Below are 22,793 nucleotides of genomic sequence, written 5' to 3' on the forward strand. Positions count from 1 at the left end.
AGCCAGGCCTGTTGGGGGGGGCAGGAATTTAACAGCCACCCCTCTCCCCCAGGTGATTCTGCTCCCTCAAGTTGGAGAAGCACTGTTCAAAACTAGACAGACAGGGAGGATTAACTCAATCCATTTCCTCTTTTTAGAAGTGTGGTTAACTGTTGTGTTTAGGAGCGTATGTCCTAGAGCAGCCCTAAGAAGTCAGATTTTCTCTATAGTGGTGGTTATCAGACTTTGGAGCACACCAGAATCACCCGGATGCCCAAATCACAGGTTGCTGGGCCCCACCTGTAGAGTTTGTGATACTGGCATAGCGTTCAAGAATTTCCATTTCTAAGTTCTTTAGTGTTGCTGATGCTGATGCCTATGCTGCTGGTCTGGGGACCACAATGGGACGACCACCGTTCTGTGACAAACGGAGTGATAATGGAAGTGCAGGGAGCATGAAGTGGAGAGGAGGCAGTTCTGGTTCTGGCAGAATCTGGCCAGCCAGTGGTTTCCCAGACCCCAAGGTCACTTATTATGAAAAAATAGAGGATGCGACTATACTTCTAATATTCCTTGGTTACAACTGGAAAAACTTAGTTTTAGGTAGTTGTTGAGTACCTATTTTCTACCTATGTGCTCCTTCTCCCCTCAGAATTGCAAAAATGGTTGCTATTGGGTAATTTTAGAATTTAGATTTATGCAATCACAGTGATTACTACAATTAAAATATAGGAAAAGGATAGTACAAAAAGCACGAACTTGGACTTCCAGCTCTTTTTGAGTTCCAGTTAATCCCTGTTCTATCATCAGTTGTAAGATCTTGAGCATTATTCTAACCTACCTAAATTTTAGTATTCTTCTCCACGGACAATAAAATTCTGTGCACTCTAGGCTTCTAGAAATGTTCCTTCTCTTTATGGTAGGATCTAGTTTAAAATAATTTAAACAGTTTGTTGCCATAAAGGGTAAATTCCAAATGTTGTTTGGGATTAAATTGTTTACAAAATATTATCTTTCATCTAACAGAGGTCATTTAATATGTGGTGCTACCCAGATTTTCTCTCCATCACCCCCCCATTTATTTATTTATTTTTAGAGAGATGGGGAAGGAGGGAGGGAAAAAGAGGGAGAGAAACATCGATTGGTTGCCTCTTGCATGACCTCAACTGGGGACCCGGCCCTCAACCCAGGCATGTGCCCTGACTGGGAATTGAACCAGCAGCCTTTCAGTTCGCAGGCTGGCGCGCTCAGTCTATTGAACCACACAAGTCAGGGCTGTGTGGACATATTTTCAACTTAAATTGGGTAAACATCTAGGAGTATGATTGTTGAATCATACGGGAAGAGTAGTTTCAGCTTTGTAAGAATCCACCAAACCGTCTTCTAAAGTGGCGTTAGTTACCATTTTGCATTTTTCCCAGCGATGAATGAGAGTTCTGTTGCTTCTTACTCTTGACAGCATTTGCTGTTGTCGGTGTTAGTTGTTCTTCTGCCATTTTTTAATCAGATGGTTTGCTTTCTTTGTTGATTATTGTTTCTTGTCTTTATTTAATTTTTTTTCTTTTTTTTTGTATTTTGAGTATAAGTCCTTTATCAGCTATGTAGTTTGCAAATATTTTTTCCCAGTCTTAGAGTAGTCTTTAATTTTTTACTGATATTTTTTTGGGGGGGAGGGGAGAGAGAGAGAGAGAATGAGAATGAATTGATTTGTTGTTCCACTTATTTATGTATTTATTGGTTGACATTGGTTGGTTCTTGCATTTGCCCTGACTGAGGATCAAACCCACAACCTTGGCATTTCAGGACGACGCTCTAACCAACTGAGCTACCTGGCCAGGGCCTCCTTGACTTGTATTGATTTTTTTTTAAAACTGGCAAATGATGGGATGTGGGGGGAGGTAGAAGAGGGTATGGGGAGGATAAATGGTGATAGAAGAAAACTTGACTTGGGGTGGTGAACACACAATACAATATACAGATGATGTGTTACAGAATTGCACACCTGGAACCTATATAAATTTATTAACCATTGTCACCCTAATACAGTCAATAAAGAAAAAAATAAATTGGAAAAGAGGGTCAGGAATTGGGTTTGGGATCTAATTTAGGTAAGGAGTTAGGGTTTTGTATTTCAGATGTAAAATAAGGCTTAGAAATGTTTATATATAAGTAAATTTTGACATTGTCTCATCACTTATTTTGTGGTTAAAAGAGCAAAACAAGCTAATTTTGGAAAATTTGGGGCAATTTCTAAGTGGAAAAAGGCACTAGTAATCTTGGGTATTAAAAATTTGGTGCATTTCCTTAATTTTTCTTCTCTCTCCCGTGTGTGTATTTTCTGTATTTTTCTGCATCTTGCTTTTATGTAATTGTGTAGAACTTGTAATAATATTTTAAAGGCTACTTCTGTTTTATAATTGTTAAAAGTAATGCTGATGTAAGCATTTGTTACCACAAGCTTTGTCTGCTTTTCTAATACTTCTTTTTGGTAGACTCTTGGAAGTAGAAGCGGGATCAAAGATTTTAAGATTCTTACCTAATTATTTTTCCTAATCTGTTTTTTAAAATATTATATTAAGTTTAATTTTTTGTAGAGCTTAAAAGTTTTTAGTGGCATTTCCTTTAAATTTAATTAAAAAAATATTGATAAAGTTATTTGTAATTTCACCTTTTGAAAAAGTATAGTAACAAGCATTCCTTCAATTTAATTGCTCATCAGAATTTGTTTATACTCTTCCCTACTTTTCTCCAAGTGTAGGCAGATATATTTATGTTCTCACACTTTAAAACAGTGATGTTATATGTTGCTTGCAAGTCTTTTTTCTCAGTTTCTTATACATCTTTTTAGGTGATTGTATATGTAGATCTACTGCATTCTTTTCAATGGTTACATAATATACCATTTTTGGATGCCCTTTCTTTAACCATTTATCCATTAATTCAGCAAATATTTATTAAGTACCTGTCGTGTACCAGTTACTAAGGGAGAAATAGCAATGAACAGAATGTAGTAGATGTTCTCACCTTAAGAAACTTGCATGGTTAGTTTGTGTTCCCCCATTGATGCTCATTAGTTGTTTCCTTCTCCATTTTATGCTCTTTTATAGGATGTTATATTGAATACCCTTATGTATCTTTTGTGTCTTGATGTATTGTGTTGTGTTCCTAGACATGGGCTTGTTGAGCCCAAAGGCTACCTGCTTAAAATTGCCTTTTCCTTCCTTCCTCCCTCCCTCCCTCCCTCCCTCCCTCCCTGTCTCTCTTTTTCTGCCAGCTGGTACCATTTTCTTTCATTTTTATTTTGCATTTTCCTACAAGAGCTGTGTGTATTTTCATGTGTTTATTGACCACTTGTCCTTTTGGGAACTGCCACTCTGATTCTTTGCTCATTTTTCCTCTTATGTTGTCTTTTTCTTATTAATTTGTAAGAGTTCCTATGTATTGTGGGTTTTTATTCCTTGTCTGTTTATACACTGCAGATGTTTTCTCCTAGTCTGTTATTTACCTTTTAAATTATTTTAAATTTCTCCTTAATTTGAGACTTACAGAAAAGTTGCAAGACTGATATAAAGAATTTTTCACTCATTCTTCAAATGTTAACATTTTACTGCATTTGTTTTCCTCTAACATTTAAAAAAATATTTTTTTCTGAACCATTTAAGAGTAAGTTGTAGATGGGATGCCCTTTACTGTTAAATACTTTAGTATATATTTTCTCTAAACAAGGAATTCTTTTACATAATTATTACAATGATAAAAATCATGACATTAATATTGATACTAGCAATCATCCTTATAATGCCCCCTAAAGGGGAGGAAAATCCAAAATTGAATGCATTCAATTTTAACATATTTAGTCACCTTCAGCCTGGGACAATTTCTGATTTTTTCATTTCATGACATTGATACTTTTATAGACTACAGATCAGTTATTTTTTGGAAGTCCCTCATTTTGAGCTAGTGTGGTATCTCCTCATGTTTAGATTCAGGCTCTACACTTTTGGGGGAGGGATGCTGTAGAAGTGATGTGTTCTCTGTTCAACCAGGAGGCGCGTGTCTCTGAATGAGTCCCATTATTGATGGTGCGAACTAACCCTGGCCATTTAGTTGAGGTGGTATCTGCTGCTTTCTCCATTGTAAGATTACACGTGGGGATATACTGTAAAATTTCCTGTGGGGTGTAGAGGTTTTCAGTCTGTAGTTAGGAATATATCCTCTTACCCCTTAAACTTGTACCCACTAGTTTTAGCTTCCATTGATGATTCTTGTCTCCTGAGTGAATCATTGTGATTTTGCCAAGTGGTGACTTTCTAGTTCCAACATTCTACTTTTTTTTTTTTTCTTCTTCTTGCTATTTCTCTTCTCCTTCTGGCACCCCTATGATTCGGATGTTGGCACCTTTTGTTTTTGTTTTTTAAAATATTTATTTATTTGTAGAGAGAGGGGAAGAGAGGGAGAAAGAGAGGGAGAGAAACATCAATGTGTGGTTGCCTTATGCTTGCCCCCAACTGGGGACCTGGCCTGCAACCCAGGCATGTGCCCTGACTGGGAATTGAACCGGCGACCCTTTGGTTCACAGGCCGGTGCTCAGTCCTCTGAGCCACACCAGCCAGGGCCCCATCATTCTGTTTTTATTGGTTAGCTTTCTATTGTAAGGAAGAGCTTTCTCTTTGTATATATATTTTCATATTTATTGTTGATTAATAAGTTTTTAGTTTAGTAGATTATAGTACTTTGCTATTATTTGTGATGTTCAAATTGTACCAGATTTGTCCAGTTGCTGTTCAACTTTGATTATGTGTTTTTTTTTTTTTTTTTTTGTATATGGGATCTACAAAAATACGCTCATTTTAAGTGTATTGATCTTTTGAGACTTCTGGGTTTTGTGTTGTGTTCAGGGGAAGCCCTTTATTGCTTTAACTGACACTCCACCATTGATCATCTAAGTCCTCTGGTTTTCTAATCTTTGTTGCTCGCCTCGTGACCACTCCTTTGCTTCTAAGCACCACCCTGGGGAGTGGCCGGGAACTGAGAACCAGCACGCAGAGTCCCACAGTGAACTGACTGTTGTGCTGAGCCGAAAACAGAGCCATTAAGTCACAGCACTTGGGAGAAATATTTTAACCCTCCAACATGAAAATGAAAATCTTTAAGGGTAGTTGAACTCCTTTTCAAGCAGTGTGCTAAGTGTTTCTGTGTGTGTTTAATCTTTCCTTAAGAATTTAGGGCTTGAAGAGCATTATTGCTACTTTTTTTTTTTTGGCTGTGACACTTCTTTTTTTTTTTTTTTTTTTTTTTTCACATTCATTTTTTTTTTTTTCAGATTTAATGTGTTTTGGCTGTGACACTTCTTATACCTCCTGAATTAAACAGGATTATTTTTCTTTAGGCTGAAAGACAATAGAGCCTAGACCATTTTAATTTTAAGAGGTTTTCTGTTTGCTTTTTACTTTATTTCTTCCTATTTTCCTTCGCTATTGTTTGTCAGCCAGTTATCTGTACTTTCTTGCTGTTGTCAATACTTTGCCTTTAACAGTGTCCCCTTTCTAATTTGCCGTGACGTTACACACAATTCTAATGAACTGGGAATAATAAGAACAAATAAACTCAAGTCTGAGGCCCTGAGAATCTCTCCTAACGGGTGGATGGGCTGTATGTTTTTTGCACCAGTTGTCAGACTTTTCCTGACAGTGTTGGTGGCAGCAAGGCTGTCGATAATTCAGCCTTCATAACTGCCATTTGAGATAGGTAGGACAAGAGATGTCATCCTTATTTTATAAAGGGAGAAATGGGTGGTGTTGGTTAGGAGAGTGGAATTTGAGTGCCATTTCCCTCCAAATCTGTTGAATAAACTTTGTTTTTAGCAATAACCTCTTGCCCCACCCACACTAGTCCTAGAAAAAGCTGTGTTGTGTACTGGCTTCAAGTATGGTTCTTTATTGATTATTAAACTTAAAATTTAAAATGAAGCATATTACTTTTCAAGCAGTTTAGCACATAATTTTCAAGTTCCCATTGGTCTACAAAATGGGTCCCAGAATAGAAGTGGGAAGATTGAGACTGTTGGACTTGATGATAATAAAAGACAATGAAATTAACTAATTGTAATTAATCACTGATCTGTTAATGCTGTCACACAGTGCCGTCTGCCTGGAACCCTCTTTGCATCTTGGTTTCCTTTCAGCTCTCAGATTAAACGTTGCATCCTCAGAGAGCCCTTTCCTGAGCTGAAATTACTTTCCTCCTCTTACCGTCTATATCATATCACCCTATTTATTTTCATTATGTCATTTACCGCATTCTGAAATTACCTTGTTCATCTATTTGTTGTTTGCTAATATCTAATAAAATGTAAGCTCTGTAATTTTATCTTTTGTCCATCGTTAGGATTTATTTCATCTCAAAGGTAAGTGCTTATTAGGTCTTCCTGAACCTGCCTGAGTAACTTCCCTTGCCACGCCCTGGTTCTGGCTTTCTGGACTGAAGGACTTCTGTGAGGGCTGGTGTCTTTGTTTATGCAGAAGCTGAAGTAGCAGTACTGTAGAGTGTGGTATGATTTCAGCGAGCATTTGTGAAACGAATGGATGCTTTGCCCTGTTATTTCGTGCTAGGCACCGTAATGACAACCAGTTAGCTTTCCACTGGAGAGGTATGGCTGAGGCTTACAGACCAACGCGCTTCTGAAAGAGTAAGCATATGTATGGCCTAAGTTACGTTATTGCTCATTAATAATACCATTTTACATGGGATAGTCCTTTGTATTTTTTTTTTAAGCAGAATTCTCAATTATGCATTAGCCAATCCAGAGTGATACCATAGAAAAGATTTGAATCTTAATTTTGTTAAAGAGTAATTTTTTTAAGTGAGTGATTCTTAAGCTTAATGTCTGTGAAGTACTCAGAGCAAGAAGCCATGCAGGCTGGAGTTTTGTTTGCTTTTATTTTATAGTCAGCACTTCCTTTTAGGTTGTTTGACACGGAAGCTGCATTGGTGCAGGAAGGAGACCAGGCAACTAGCCGCGGTGGCTGTAGTTTAGTTTGTCGTGTTTGTCATGTGAGGAACACATTGGGTACTTGCATAAAACCAGGGAAGACATGATGTAGTTGGAGATGTGATGAATGGTTGCACCTCCCCTGCCCTGGCCCATGACAAGAACCTCGCCAACAACTACTTATCTCTGTGCTTTATTCTGAGTTATTTTTGGAATAATTCATGTGATGGAAAAAATATAGAGAGGTTAGGAGAAATTGAGGAACATTTAATACCTCTGCTAGTGCCTCACAATGTGTCCTGGGGAAAAGGAGTATGAATAAATAAATTAATTTTATCCTTTGTCCATTTTTAGAGTTTGTCGCATCTCAAAGAGGCAGGTGAAAAGGTCTTGCTGACTTCTTCTGAATGCTTCCCTTTGCTATACCAGCCACTAGATTCTCTACATTTGGGAACATCTCACAGTTTTTTCTATTCGGTTGCCTTCCTTTTCCTAAAATGATCTTTTTCTTCACTCAACGTCCATTTATTTTATTTTTATTTTTTAAATATATTTTATTGATTAGGCTATTACAGTTGTCCCAGTTTTTCCCCCTTTGCTTTCCTCCACCTGGGACTCCCATTCCCTCCAGCAATGACCGCCTCCCCCTCCCCCCACCCGCCCCCGCCTAGTTCATGTCCATGGGTCTTGCATATAAGTTCCTTGGCTACTCCATTACCTATACTGTTCTTAACTTATCCCTGTGTATTTTGTACCTACCAATTTGTGCTTCTTGATCCCTGCGCCTTTCTCCCCATTTTCCCCTTTCACCCTCCCAGCTGATAACCCTCCAAATGATCTCCATACCTATGATTCTGGTCCTGTTCTGCTTGTTTGCTTAGTTTACTATTTGGATTCAAATATTGATAGTTGTGAATTTGTTGCCATTTTAATGTTCATCATTTTGATCTTTTTTTAAATATAATTTTCTTTAACTTTCATATAATAATGGCTTGGTGATGATGAGCTCCTTTAGCTTTACCTGTCTGAGAAGCACGTCATCTGCCCTTCTATTCTAAATGATAGCTTTGCTGGATAGAGTAACCTAGGTTGTAGGTCCTTGCTTTTCATCACTTTGAATACTTTTTGCCAGTCTCTTCTTGCCTGCAAAGTTTCTTTTGAGAAATAAGCTGACAGTCTTATGGGAACTCCTTTGTAAGTAACTCTGCTTTTAAGATTCTCTCTTTATCTTTAACCTTTTGCTTTTAAATTATGATGTATCTTGGTGTGGTCCTCTTTGGGCTCTACTTCTTTGGGACTCTGTGCTTCCTGGACTTTTATGTCTATTTCCTTTGCCGTATTAGGGAAGTTTTCTTTCATTATTGTTTCAAATAAGCTTCAATTTCTTGCTCTTTCTCTTCTCCTTCTGGCACCCCTACAGTTCAGATGTTGGCATGTTTGGATATGTCCCAGAGGTTCCTAAGCCTATCTGTGTTTTTAAAAAATTTTAAAATTCTTTTTTCTTCCTGCTGTTCTGATTGAATGCTTTTTCCTTCCTTGTGTTCCAATTCATTGATTTGATTCTTGGTGATTCGATTCTCGGCTTCATCCCCTCCACTGTTGATTCCTGTAGATTTTCCTTTATTTCACTTAATGCAGCCTTCATTTCTGCCTGGGTCTTTTTTATGCTGTTGAAGTACCCCATGAGTTCCTGGGGCATGCTGATAACCAGTGTTTTGAAATGTGTATCTGATGGGTTGCTTATCTCCATTTCATTTAGTTCTTTTTCTGGAATTTTGTTCTGTTCTGTTACCTAAATAATTACTAGTAGCAAGATTTAACTGAGCAGTTACTAGGTAAAGCTAGGCAACCATACAAGTACTTGGTCTATCCTAAGGTTCTATTTATACTTCAATTAATTGGATAAAATATTAGGTAGCATCAGAAAATCTATATGCTCTTTATAATTTTCTATATGTAACCTTGGATAAATTAGATTTTGTGTCTCACTTTTTTCTACCTACCAGATTGAAGTTATTCTTAAAACATGATATTCCGCAGAGATATAGAATCACCAAAGCACCTCTGTGTTTTTAATGGGCCATGTTTCTTTGTCTCCTCGATTTGGCATCCTCCCTGTGTGTGTTTCTATGTATTGGGTAGAGCTGCTTTGACTCCGTTTTAGTTGTGTGGCCTGTTGTAGGAAAGCACACCGGTAAGTTGTATGGGGTGGAGCCTTAGGTGTTGGTCAAGGCTGAGCAACCTGTGCCCTCACTGCTGTGTTGCTCTGTGGAGTTTGCCCAGGGGGAAGCTTCTCCCATCACTTGCCCTGATGCCAGTCACTTCACTTCGTCACGTATGTCACTGGTGGCTTTCCAGCTGTTGTCCTGGTGCTGAATCCAGAGGGCATGCGTCCGCATGAGTCTTAAGTCTGTTGGGAACCCTTTAAGAGGAGTCTAGAGAATCTAGTTTCTTCCGCCATCTGATGGGGATTGATCATCCTGGCATTGGAACCTTGGGCTCTGGGTAGTTTGGTCTGGGGTACACCTGCTCCTGAGGTATCCCTCCCGATTGTTATCCACCACGCACGCATGTGAGACCACCTGTTCCCATCTCTGTGCCTGCCCACCTACTCCATCTCCGCCCCCCCACTCATCTAGGTGAATGTGTCTTCTTTAAGTCCTTGGTCGTCGGACTTTCACACAGCTGGGCAGCTTGATTTCCTTTCTTTCTTTCTTTCTAAAAAAAATCATAGTATTAGGTTTTACTTCGTTTTTTAAATTTCTATTTATTTATTTATTTTTGGAGAGAGGGGAAGGGAGAGAGAAAGGGAGAGAAGCATCAAGATGTGGTTGCCTCTCATGCGCCACCAACTGGGGACACAGCCCTCAACCCAGGCATGTGCCCTGACTGGGAATTGAACTGGCGACCCTTTGGTTCACAGGCCGGCACTCAGTTGAGCCACACCAGTCAGGGCCAGCTTGATTTTCTAACAATTCTGGGTGATACTTGTTTTGTAGTCTACTTGTATTTTTTGCTATAGTTGTGCATGGAGGTGAGGCGTGTTTACTTAGATCTCCATCTTGACTGAACGTCTCTCATTTTGCATCCTAAATGATTTTGTAAAAAGCCCTTTACTCCTGGCTCGTATGGCTCAGTGGTTTGAGCACTGGCCTGTGGACTGAAAGGTCGCTGGTTCAATTCTGAGTAAGGGCCCATGCCTGGAGTGCAGGCCAGGTCCCCACTTGGGGCAACCAATTGATGTTTCTCTTACACATCAGTGTTTCTGTTCCTCTTTCTCCCTCCCTTGCCCTCTCTCTAAAAATAATAAAGAATCTTAAAAAAAAAAAAAAAAGCCCTTTACATATACAGAAAGCTATGTGCCTGTTAAATAACAGCTCTTTCCTGCCATTCATTGAAAGGTAAAAGACTTAAAAACATCAAGCAATACCAGTTTGTTTGAACTTGATCAGCCAGTATCCAGTTTTTTCTCTGTTGAAGTTATTGAACCTTCAAACTTCAATCACAGTGAAAGGATGGGAGCCTAAGGGAGGGACAAATTATATACTTAATTTATGTACAAAATAGAAATAAAATGGCTTTGAATATGCTGACAATTTAAAAAGAAAGGCCAGATTTTGCATTTTTTATACAACCATTAAAAACACAGAGGTGCTTTGCTGATTCTATATCTCTGTGGAATATCATGTTTTAAGAATAACTTCAATCTGGTAGGTAGGAAAAAGTGAGACACACAAAATCTAATTTATCCAAGGGCATATAGATTTTCTGATTCTACCTAATATTTTATCCAATTAGTTGAAGTATAAATAGAACCTTAGGATAGACAAACTACTTGTATAGTTTCCTAGCTTTACCTAGTAACTGCTCAGTTAAATCTTGCTATTAGTAATTATTTAGGGAACAGGTTTGTTTTGGTTACTGATAATGTATATTTTGAGGATGTTTGTTGTTTGAGCACAGAGACATAATATTAATGATGGTTAGAGGAAAATGAAATTGAATTTCAGTACACAACTTTTGCAGATATTTTGCAATGCGGGCTTTTGTGTTTTGGATTTCTACTTTCATGACTTTTAGGCCACTCTTGGCTTTAACAGAGAGGAATTTGAATCTGATTCTATTTTCTTCAAGGGCCTGCATCTTCCTTTGTGGGCATTTTGCATAGCAAGGACAGTTTGTACGTATTGTGTTGAATGCTAAGTTTACTTCAGTGTCTGGGGTTAGATGATTTGTATAGTATTAAGTAAAATGTTTTAATGTATTGTAGCAATGAGGATATCTTTGATATTATACTGAATAAAATTTCTGTCTTTATTAAGGCAGGGAAGTATTTTAATCTTTATATGACAGGAATTCTGGGATCTTCCTGTTCTCCCCTTCTTATATAGCTACTGGTGGGGATGGAAGCCTAGCTCAGTGTTAATAAATGCCATCACCCATTCCCTTCCCCCAGCCTCACGCTGGAGTCTAGTTTGCCTGCAGCTGCAATGGTAGGCATCTTTCAGGAAGTGACCTTGGCTTGTATTAATCAAATTCAGAACACACAAAAAAGCTTCTTCCTAACATGCTGACTTGATGTAAAATTTTATTGCATCCATTTTCTTTCAAAATGAGGCCATCTTGTAAAAAGAAGATACACAGAAGACTCCTCTAGTTTAGTGTATTATTAAAAAAAAACTTCTGCAGGCCATGTTTTTTGTTGTTTTTCTTTTTTAAGCCTAGATTTTTAAAAGTATAGACATATTTATTGATAAATAATGCATAAACTTAAATTATGAAGGTTTGGGATTTCTTTTCTTCTTTTTTTTTTTTTTTACCAGAAATTTAATGCTAAATTTAAAAAAATCCTATATCAGCATCAAGTTTAAAATTTACTATCTTAATAACTGATATTAAATTGCTATGGAAACTTTAGACACTATGAATTTATTTTGGGATCCTTTAGCAGTATATATTAAATAAGGCACTATTTTTTGTATATTGGTTACCTTCGGGTGTTCAAAGATAACTGGTGTTTTACTTTCCTGGTTTGGATAAGAAATAAATTTCCTACATGAAGTAATTTTCTTAGGCAGTAGTAGTGTCTGCAGCAGCTTCTAAATACAGTATAAACTTAAATTTAAGTCAGTAAGCCTGCTAAAATTTGACCACTTATTGTATTAATGAGAAATATTGCTAACTACAAGTTCACATATCTGATTATTTAGAATTTAACTGATCGTCTTGATAGAGTAGCTAATGCAGATATCTCACTTTTATCCTATGAAAAACATTAGTTTTTAAATGTAGGGTAGTTACGATGTATATAGTACAGACCTTCATTTTGACCTTACTCATTGTTAAGTATAAAATGTTGAAAAGAGTCTTTAATGGATTATTTTACCAATGTTTTGTGCATTTGGAAGAAATATGTAAAAAAATGATTCTGAGAGCAGTTGTATCTCTTTCCAAAGGGGTCACTCTTGAGTTGGATGTGTAGGGGATCACTCCTGGGAACTGGTGTTTGGAGAGGGGAGACAGAGGAAAAGAAAGCTCACACCTTGGGTGCGCTGTATTTGCACTGTGGTTCATGTGCAGTGTGGAAAGGACAGACAGGCTGCATGTTTCTATTAATCGTTTAGAGAAGAGGTAGGGAATTATGCAAACAAAAATTGGGGGTGTAGATAAATAATTAAATGTCTTTCCTTTTTGAGTTGTTTTTAAAGCATTTACTGGAAACCCAACCAGCCATTATCTTTCCTCATATTGTAAATTGTTCTTAGAATTACAGCCTCATGGAGATAAATCTGTTGCTTTAACCTGTCTAAATTCACTGTCTAGATATTAGCATTAATGGTTTGTTTGTTAGATACTACAGGATAAAGAAACTAATTTCAAGGAGAGAGATAATAATTACTCAATTATTTCTCCCCTCAAATACCTGTTTAATATACATGGTCTTAAATAAGATCGTTGCCTTGAACTTAAAATATTCATTGTCTTCTGCCTCTCCCCTCCCACCCCAACTCCCAATTAAAAAAAAAAAAAAGAAGAAGAAGATGGAAGGAAGGAAGAAGGAGAAGCTGGACAAGAAAAGGAATATATATAATCCCGGTAGCCAATGAGTTAATGTTCATTTGCAGCCTGAGGGGTCAGCGTGCAGGCTCTGTTTCCTGATTGGCTGCTAAAAGGTGAAATTGAAACCACTGTAAACTTTTGACCCTGTAGCAATTCTTGTGGAACGCCTTCCACTGGTGGAGCCCAGAGCTTCGCTCACCTCCCCACCCAGGCTCCCCACCCCCTTTCCTGTATTTATTTTGTGTGATCGTGCGGCACCGCATGCAGTTTTTCCAAGAGACTGGCGAGAGAGAAAGCGAACAAGCGCCAGCAGGCTCGCTCGCATGCCTGTTTTAGTAACCATGTCATTACTAACTACAGCCCAGCCAGAGATGTGGGGCCTGGTAATAAACGGGTCTGCCAACCGGATTTTTTAGTTTTCTCCTTAATCGCAAGGTAATTTAAAAAATGCAGAATGGTTCTATTTACTGCCATTGTTCATCAGTGGATAGTGTCGTGGTGTAAGCAAATTTCCCGAATATGTTGAATTAAAAATAGCTTTCATTTTCAGCAGCCGTTGTATGTGCCCCATTAATGTTTTCTACATCTCATGTAATTTTTACATAACTGGCTAACATTTTTACGAGAGTTTTTTTTTCTTTGCCTTTGTCTTCTGTTATAAAGAAATGGCATTTTGGTTATGATAACTGGAAAATAATTGCAGAAATTATCTGTACATTCAAATATTATCAGTAATTCTCTTTCTTTTTTGTTGAGGTAAATGGTTTTGGATTTGTCTTGCATTCACACTTAAACAGTGTTTTACAGTCATGTTACCACACAATCCTATGAAAAAGGCAGGGCAGTTCTCTCTTCTCTCCTTTAATATTATCATTGGACTCTGTGTCTTCAGTTTCTGGTCCTTGTATCCCTGGTGTCTGGTACCGTGTAACATGGGTGCTCAGCAAATGCTTACTCAATGAACCTGGTTTTCATTTTGGAAATTATAGTGACTATTTGTACCTGCTTCTTTCTCAATAAATGGCAAGAATCATATTTTGCTTATGACTTCTGAGTGCCACTGCAGTGCCTGGCATTTAACACAGGTACACAGTGAACATTTAATTGAAGGTCACTTCAAGAAGCTGGACTTCCAAAACCGAGGTTTTCTAAAACCAAGACTTCTGTTTTTACTACATCATTTAAATTTTCAGGTTGACTCCATATAGGACTAAACATTTATTTTAATTTATTAAATGACTGTGTAAACTATTATAAATCAGATTCGGTCCTTTATAGTATATACCATAGTGTAAGTAGTAATAATTTCAGTTTTTTGACCCTGTCCTTACTTTACTAGACAGGCATATGCTGTAATTTGAGGTCATTCCTATCCCCTTTATCAAAAAGGAAAGTTTGTTATAAGTGATTACCAATGTCCTTAATGGACAAAGTAATAAATAGTTAAAAAAATAGTTTTACTGAGTTCAGTTTATTCAGTTTCAAAAAAGTGGTACCTTTCTATATAATATTAAATTTTCATGTGATTATTAACTTTGATTTGTTTTTTTCCCTTTCAGTGTAGCTACAGATTGGTTGCAGTTGCAAGTAAAATCTGTTGTTACTGTTTTGACAAAGGATATATTTATCTCTTGATAAATAATCTCAACTACAAAGGAATATTAAATTTAATTTACGCCAATATTAGGTAACCCTTAAATAACTTGAAATTTAATTGATACACAAACAGTCTGTAGTGCTTTGAAGACGAGCAGGCAACAGCTGGCTTTTCCCGAAGATGGTGATTCCCCATCTCCGTGATTTTAGGGAACTAAGGAAGGCGCCCCTAGGAGCATTGTCCATAGCAGCATGGAAGGAACAGTGAGTCTAATATGACTAGTAACAGTGTCCTGGCCTCCATCCGTGTTCAGCAGCAAAAGGAAGGCATGTTCATAATATTCAGTGACCTCTTTTTGTTTGCGCGGGGTTTCCAAGCATGAGCATTATATAGTTTGAATTTTCCTGTCAACTCCCCTCCCACAGTTTGAGCCTTTGTTTTGGCCTCGAGGTACATCTTCTCCTACGAGTTACTAACAAAGCCCAGTTTGACCCCCACTCCCCCCATTAGCTTTCTAGTGATGCAGGCTTTGATCGTGTGGACCTCATCAGTAACCTTTTTTTAATTCTAGTAGAAAAATGAATGTCCGCTACCCTTCCCAGATATCTAGCTTTTGGGGATGCATCATTCAGTTTTTATGACAGTGTGATTTGATTTTTTTATGTGTGATTGACTAAAGTCCAAATTATGGAAAATGGTAAGAGTAAGCTTAATTTTGATAAAAGTAAGAAATACAGTTTTAGGAAGTCTTCTAGGACTCTTGCCTTTGCAGAATCTTACATTCTAGACAAGTTAACTGCAGTATTCCTAACAGTTTCACTCTTGACAGGATCCTAGTATATATACTTTTTAGACCATATCTACCTCTTGCATGTTGCTGGTAGGCAAGCCAATCATTGATCTATGATCTGGGGACCGCTATAGTCCACACTTCTGGAAGTGCAGAGTTTTGTAGATGGTGTTTCTTCGGATTCCTGGGGGTAATGGGGTACAAATTGGGTAGGTCAGCACTCCTTTAAGTAGTTCTCATCAGCAGTACAGCAATACTTGAGTATTAATGTAGGCTCTGTTTGCCAACGCTCCACACTAGGCAGTGACGCTTGTTTCCTGGGTCAGTCGTTATGCTACTAGGTACATTCGGAATCAAATTCATTTTTCTACCCACTGCTCTTGTTCTCCAGTCACTTCCCCTCCCCATCCCCTCATGTAAAGGACCATCAACAAAAAAACCATTTCTGATGTGAAACTTGATTTAAAACCAGGGCCAGAAAACCTTGGATCTTCTTTACAGAAGTTCAGCTTACCTCCCCTGCCCCCCCTTCATCTTGCAATTAAATTGGATATCATAAAAATTAAAAGTCATAAAACATTAAATTTATTTAAGAACTAAATCTAATGCTTGTGTTTTCTCCTGTTTTTCAGTGCGCTTGGAAATTCTTTTAAAGATTTTTATTTATTTATTTTTAGAGGGGAAGAGGGAGAAAGAGAGAGAAACATTAATGTGAGAGAGAAACTTCAATTGGTTGCCTCTCGTAGGCACCCTGACTGTATGCACCCTGACCAGGGCGCGAACCTGCAACCTCTAGGCTTGTGCTCTGATAGGGAATCGAATTGGTGACCTTTCACTTTGCAAGACAATGCTCAGCCAACTGAGCCAGTACCGGTCATGGTGGAAATTCTTAAATTATATGTCAGGTGATCTTTTGTTTGGCTGAGAATAGTTTTTATTTACTGAGCATTTATGTATTAGGTACTAATAAGGAATGTAACCATTTTCATTGAATCTTTACAACAACCTTCTGATGTGTGATTCCCATTTTAAGATGAGAACTCGTAAGTCTCTAAGAAGTCTTAAGTTGATTCAGGAGTACCCAGCGAGTAAGTGAAAGAGTTGAGTCTTGATCAGGTGAACTCCACAGCTTCTGCTGTTTAACTGTTATGCTAACAACTAGTTATACTATTGTGCATGGGAAGGTGTATTCCAAGAACCAGCTTATTTTTGGCATATATCTCAAGTATAAGCAAGAGATTATACTGTGATTATAAATAGACATATTAGTAGATATATCAGCTGTTTATAACTAATTACATGACACTGACAGACTATCTGGATACTCTGCTTTGCCATTTGTGTTCCACACATGATGTGCTTCTTTCCCCCAGCCTCCAATTTTCTTACCTTTAATTTGGGTTTCAAAAGTACAAGACCCTTCACATCATACAGCTGTATCGTGGCGGTTGGGAAGTTGCCAGGGCTGTGACACTGTGACGTGTTCATTACTTGGAACTTGTGAATATCTTTTTTCTTTTTTTCTTTAGGGCTGAGTTGTGGTGGTCATCTTGCTATGAGGTCCTACTAGAGGTAGCGATAGACTTGCTTTGTTACATTGGAAATTCATAAGGGGAAGGTGAATGTTCTTGTCGGCTCGCTTTGTCATTACACCAGAGCCACTGCCGGATTTCCTTAGGGACCAAAGTCTGCGATGTAGATGTTTGTGTAGTTTATTGCAGATTATTTTGAAAACTGCTCCTCATTTCCCTGTCTTTCATTTAAAAATATTTCTTGGTAATTTAAATGCAGCCTTCCCTAGAGGGGGGAAAAGTCCAGTTTTTTCCCCTCTTGCTTGCTTACATCATCCATCCATCCATCCATCCATCCATCCATCCATCCATCCATCCTGTGGTTATTTACGCATTAGCTTCTGCCAGGATATTAATATTATCTTTAATTGTTATTTGTCAAAGACTCCTTTTGGGCAGATGGGGATGTTCCAAGTTCAGATTACCCATCTGGTTTGATCATATATCAGGACTTGGAGCTGGTTTCCTCCGTCTCACTTTGTGTGATCCATTTTTACAAACTGTGACAAAACATATTGTATATGCTATGCCAGAGTTTTTAAGCAGAAGCAGTAATGTATGGCAAAATAAGGCATCAGTTCAAATTTTTAGGAGGCCTTCTATTTGATAGGTTTGTTTGTTTGTTTCTTATGTCTAGGGAAGGGAAAAATGGTAAAAGTTAATTTGCGTGTGACTAATAATTATACTAATATTAAGAAAGGGCAATGAAATTCAACACCCCCCCCTTTTTTTTTTTTTAAATCTTCAGGATCAAAATACTTGCTGAACAGTGGAGTCAGAGACCGATAAAAATAAACTCCTTGAACATCATTTGACTGGTTAGCCAGGTAATTCAGGATTTATTTATTTATTTATTTATTTGTTTGTTTGTTTGTTTATTTATTTGACTGGATCCTTTGCAATTTTCTGACTCCACCCTCTGAAGATACTACCCTCTTTATTATTTAATCTTAAACTTGTTTCCTATTTCATGGTTTCTCTTTAATGATATTAGCTAAATCAATGCATGCTATTAGAATGAGTAAATATATGTGTGTATGTATATATTCACACACAGAAACATAACTTTTGGAGGGAGGAGAGGAACCATATGCTGCAGTTTAATATGAGACACTACCCTCCTGCCCATTTTGTCTTTATGTGTGAGTATTTTAATGGCATTAGTCAAAATCTGATCAGCCCCACCTGTTTTTACCTTGGGAAGACTAGTTTTCCCAGCTTGCTTGCATGGGCATATAACATTCATCTATGTTTTTATTGCATCAGAATAAGGAAATGATAGAAAACATTATCTGATAGCTGAGAAAGTAATTAGGCTTTGCCTAGCTATTTAAATTTTTGTTAGTAATACCATCATTCTCTAGACTTGAAATCTGAGTCTTTGAATCCCACTCCCCTTTGATACATTTAGTAAACAGGTCTTAATCTGGTTTTCTATTTTCATGTCTCCTGTATTTGTTCTACTTTCTGGTATTAATCTTTGCTTCCTAGGCCAAGACCCCATAATTTCATGCTTATTTTTGTCCAGATGTCTCTTTACTGCTCCTTATCTACTGCTTCTACCCACTTGAAATGTATGTGGGCATAAGGATTGCTACATAAATCAGTAGAACAAACAAAAACCAGAAAGAGATCCTGATGCTGAGTTACCAAAGCAATGTAATGGGGAAAGGAGTCTTCTCAACAATCACCCTGGAATGAAGTTAGCCATACTTAAAAAATTGATCCTTGGTCCTTTCTTCACATTGTACACAAAGTTTAAATCAAAATGGACCACAGACTTTATAAAGCTAAAACTATACAACTCCTACAAGAAAACACAGGCGAAAATTAGGTAGCCACTGGTCTGCTTTAAGTCACTACAGTTTTGTCTTTTCTTGAATTTCATGTAAATGATATTCCCCTTATGCATATATTATACATTTTTAAATTGTTCCTCAGTTCTTGGATATTTTGTTCTGCCTTTTCCTTTTTTCTCTTTGTATTTCAGGTCTTGAAGTTTGTATTGGTATATCTTCAAGCTCCTTTTTTTTTTTTTTTCCTCCTCAGCTGTGTCTAGTTAGCTGATGAGCCCATCCAAGGCATTGTTCATGTCTGTTAGTGTTTTTGACTTCTAATATTCCTGTTAACTTCTTTTTTACTTTCAATCTTTCTGCTTGTGTTACCCATCTGTTCTTGCATGGTGTCCACTTTTTTCTGTGAGAGCCCTTAGTATATTAATCATAGTTAAAATTATACATCTTTCCTGTGTGCTAGCAAATTTTGGAGGCTTCTTTGTATATATCATCAAAATCTTTATTTATTTAGTGCTCAAGATTTCTCATTTAAGAATGTACGTGGCCATATATGTACATAATGTTACTATGTTGTTCATAGTAACAATAATAGCTAAAAATGGAGACAACCTAAATGTCTATCAATGGATGAATGGATAAACAAAATAAGGTATATCCATAGAAAAAAGTATTTATTCAGAAATAAAAAGAACTTTTAAAAAAAATTTTTCATTTTCTTTCTTTTTTTAAAAAAGTATTTTATTTATTTATTTTTAGAAGGGAAGGAAGGGAGACAGAAAGGGAGAGAAACGTTGTGTGAGAGATTGGCTGCCTCTCGCATGCCCCCAACTGGGTACCTGGCCTGCAATCCAGGCGTGTGCCCTGACTGGGAATCAAACTGGTGACCCTTTGATTCACAAGCCAGCACTCAATCCACTGAGCCACACCAGCCAGGGCTGACTATTGATTTATGCTACAGCATGGGTGAACTAGAAAGAATTATGCTTAGTGAAAGAAACTAGTCCCAAAGTCCTAGATACTATGTGATTCCATTTGTATCAACTGACGAGAATAGGTAAATCCATAGAGACAGAGCAGATGAGTGGTTGCCTAACGTAGGGAAAGAGATTGTGTGACGTTGGGAGAAATTGGGAGGGTTAGGGGAGAGACAGCTAAGGGGTACTGGGTTTCTTTTTAGGATAACGAAAATGTTCTAAAATTGATTGTGGTGATGATTGTACAACCCTGAATATACTAAGCCCCATTGAATTGCATACTTTAAGTGTATGTTAAGTGAATTATATCTCAGTAAAGCTGTTTAAGAATATAGCAGATGTCTTGAGGAATAGTAAGAACTCTGTGGTGCCATAAAGGAATTTTATGGAAAAAGATTGTTAACCTTTCTCATGGCACTGACCTAAGAAGATTTGCTGTTGCAAACATTCCTGGGTTTCAAAAAAAAAACATGTTAATTGAACTCACCTCAGTTTTTCCAAAACCTCACTCACTCAGTCTTTGTTATAATAGTCAACCTGTAATTACTTAATGCTAATTCCAGCCTAGTATATTTTTCATGTGTTAAAGTTTATATTGAAAAGAACTTATTCTTAAAAATAAATTCAAATTCATACCTAGACCTATCTGCACTTTTCTATTCATTAAATGTTGGTGAGATACTTATGGGTATCTTGCAACAAAATGTTTCAAAATCAATTTTGTTCTCAAACTTATAATAGTAATTTAAAGAAATACCAAGAAAGCCATAATTTTCATGAATATGCTATTTAGGGTTAATGAGGTGCTGTGGTTACAAGTGGAAAAGCCAGGGTTATTTTACTTGAGGTAATCAGACCTCACTTAGTCTTTCTCCTCCCTTTTAATTTTTTTCTTGGGCTTTAAACTTTTAAGAGTCTACTTCTATGGAAAGAAGACTGATGACTAGTGATATTATATTTAAAATTAGAGGTGCCTGGTTCAGCGATGATATATAGGATAATTTTAATGCATTAGTAATTTTAAAAGAAATATTTTGAATTTAATGTTGATCAAACAGCAACTTAAATATTTTTATTTTTGAGCAGAGGTTACATATAAAAAAGAGATGCTTTTAACAGAAAATTCCTATTGATAGTTGTGTTTTATTAAAGTCAGACTGAGTGAAGAAGGTTAAGCTCACTTTGATGATGGAGCTTTGAAAATCTGTAGAGAAAACTGTTGAAAGTTGTAAGGTCCATCTTTGACATGAACAACAAATGTCTAATTTGCTGCACTAATCCAATGACCATTTTTCTGCTCTTGGTGAAAATGGATGGGGATAAAGTTTTAGTAATTGTTCATAGTCAGGGTTCATTAAGAGGACAGTTTTATTGGACTTGGAAAATATAGACCTAAAAATGGTCGAATTGGCAATAATATAGCTCTTGTAGTACTTAATTTTGTAACTTAATTAAGAAATATAATTGGCCTAAATATCAGCTTAATGATGTAAAAGTGAACTGCTGTATAAATAGTTCATTTTATTATAAATCGCCCTATCTTTCATGTGCCAGACTCTTAATTACTTTCTTATGATTCCGTATTTGTGGCAGTTTACTAAGAATATGGTTTTGAATCCATGTAATAGTTAACATATAAAGCCTACGTTATTATGAAGCTGATATTGAAAACCTTTAAACTTCTGACCTTGACTAGATAGGATTTGTTTTGTATAACCATTATGTGCTACTGGTGGATTCAAAATTGCCTTTTCTGGGACTCAGCTTTGTGAAAAATAGTATGTATTGGGCATGAGTGCATGACAGCTGACATTTATCACGGATAACAGCAGCTTTACTCATTTTCACATTTTAAAGTCACTTTGAAAGCTTTGCATGTGCACATGTGGTCAACATATGTTTCTAAGATTTAAATATATTTTATATCATGTATCAGTGAAACTAAGTGTCAGTCTTTAATGAGCTTCGTATATTAAACTTATACTATGTGAGTACATAAGCGTGCTATGAGTATACTTTATGAGTACACAAAGATCAGTTTAGGATATTTTAATTCCCTTCTGTAGAATTTTATCTCATGGTTTTTAAATTATAACAAGTAAAAATGTACCTAATGTAGTCCAGGTAGCACTCTGATTACACAATGTGTGATGTGGCATTCTTTCATTCCCCTACTATAAAATTTGACCCTAATGTAGAAAACTGAGTTACAGAAATTACTCTTTTCTAAATCAATTACTAGTGTATTGCTTTTCTTTTTGAAAAGACTTTTATAGAGCTTGTTATTTTACAGGAGGATGAGAGAGAATTGGCATTGTATAATTTTTAATATTGGTTCTTAGCTTTTTAAAATTTTTTAAAATTAGAATTGTGATAATATAAAAAAGATTTTAGAACAAAACTGCAAAGTTCTTCATGTGTTGGCAAACTTGTTAATTACAATAACACCTTTCTATGGTTGGTTGGTTTCAGATACTGCATCCCTTGGTTACATTTATTGATATGCAGATCACATTTACTTGCTGCAAGGTAACAGGAGACATGCTTTGACTTCACAAGATAACTTGGCCATGCACAGCTGTAATCCTTCTGTCTTTTCATTTTTAGACATGATTCAGTATATGAGGCCCTGGGAAGTAAGTTAATTTTTATGAGTGTGAGGGTTTTTATTTGGCTTTTGATGAGCCTGTTTTGTGGTGTGAAGGTATTATGCAAATTGTAGCTGTTAAAATACCTCTCTCCCAATTCAGTTTGAAATAAAAGAAGTCCAAGTTCTATTTTTTTCCTTTCCTTTTTTTTGTGGCAGTTGAAAAGGAAGCCATGAACAATGAAGAGTGAAAGGAATTTTAAATTTAGGCTACTTAAATTGCCAGTGTTTTTATATTTTAAAAAATCACAGAGCAATTAATAATTTTAACATGAGTTTTCAAAGCAGAAATTGTCTTTAATCACTTATGACCCAAGTGCCCTTTGTAATAAGTTCTGTTTCAATACATTATTTTGACAGAGCAGTGTACAGTATCAGAGAGGTTTAA

At 36.7% G+C, this 22,793-nt stretch overlaps 1 protein-coding gene across 1 annotated transcript in view; it reads left to right on the forward strand.

Moving 5' to 3' along the window:
• Nucleotides 1-22,793, forward strand: part of NCOA3 (nuclear receptor coactivator 3) — a 102,754-nt gene that overhangs the window by 42,325 nt on the left and 37,636 nt on the right. The window contains exon 2 of the mRNA XM_090286531.1: nucleotides 17,737-17,815. The gene's annotated coding sequence lies outside the window, so the exon portion shown is untranslated. The remainder of the gene's footprint in view (nucleotides 1-17,736; nucleotides 17,816-22,793) is intronic.

This window comes from Furipterus horrens, unplaced genomic scaffold (genome assembly GCF_987537825.1).
Source record: "Furipterus horrens unplaced genomic scaffold, mFurHor1.1.pri manual_scaffold_8, whole genome shotgun sequence".
Classification (NCBI taxonomy): Eukaryota; Metazoa; Chordata; class Mammalia; order Chiroptera; family Furipteridae; genus Furipterus; species Furipterus horrens.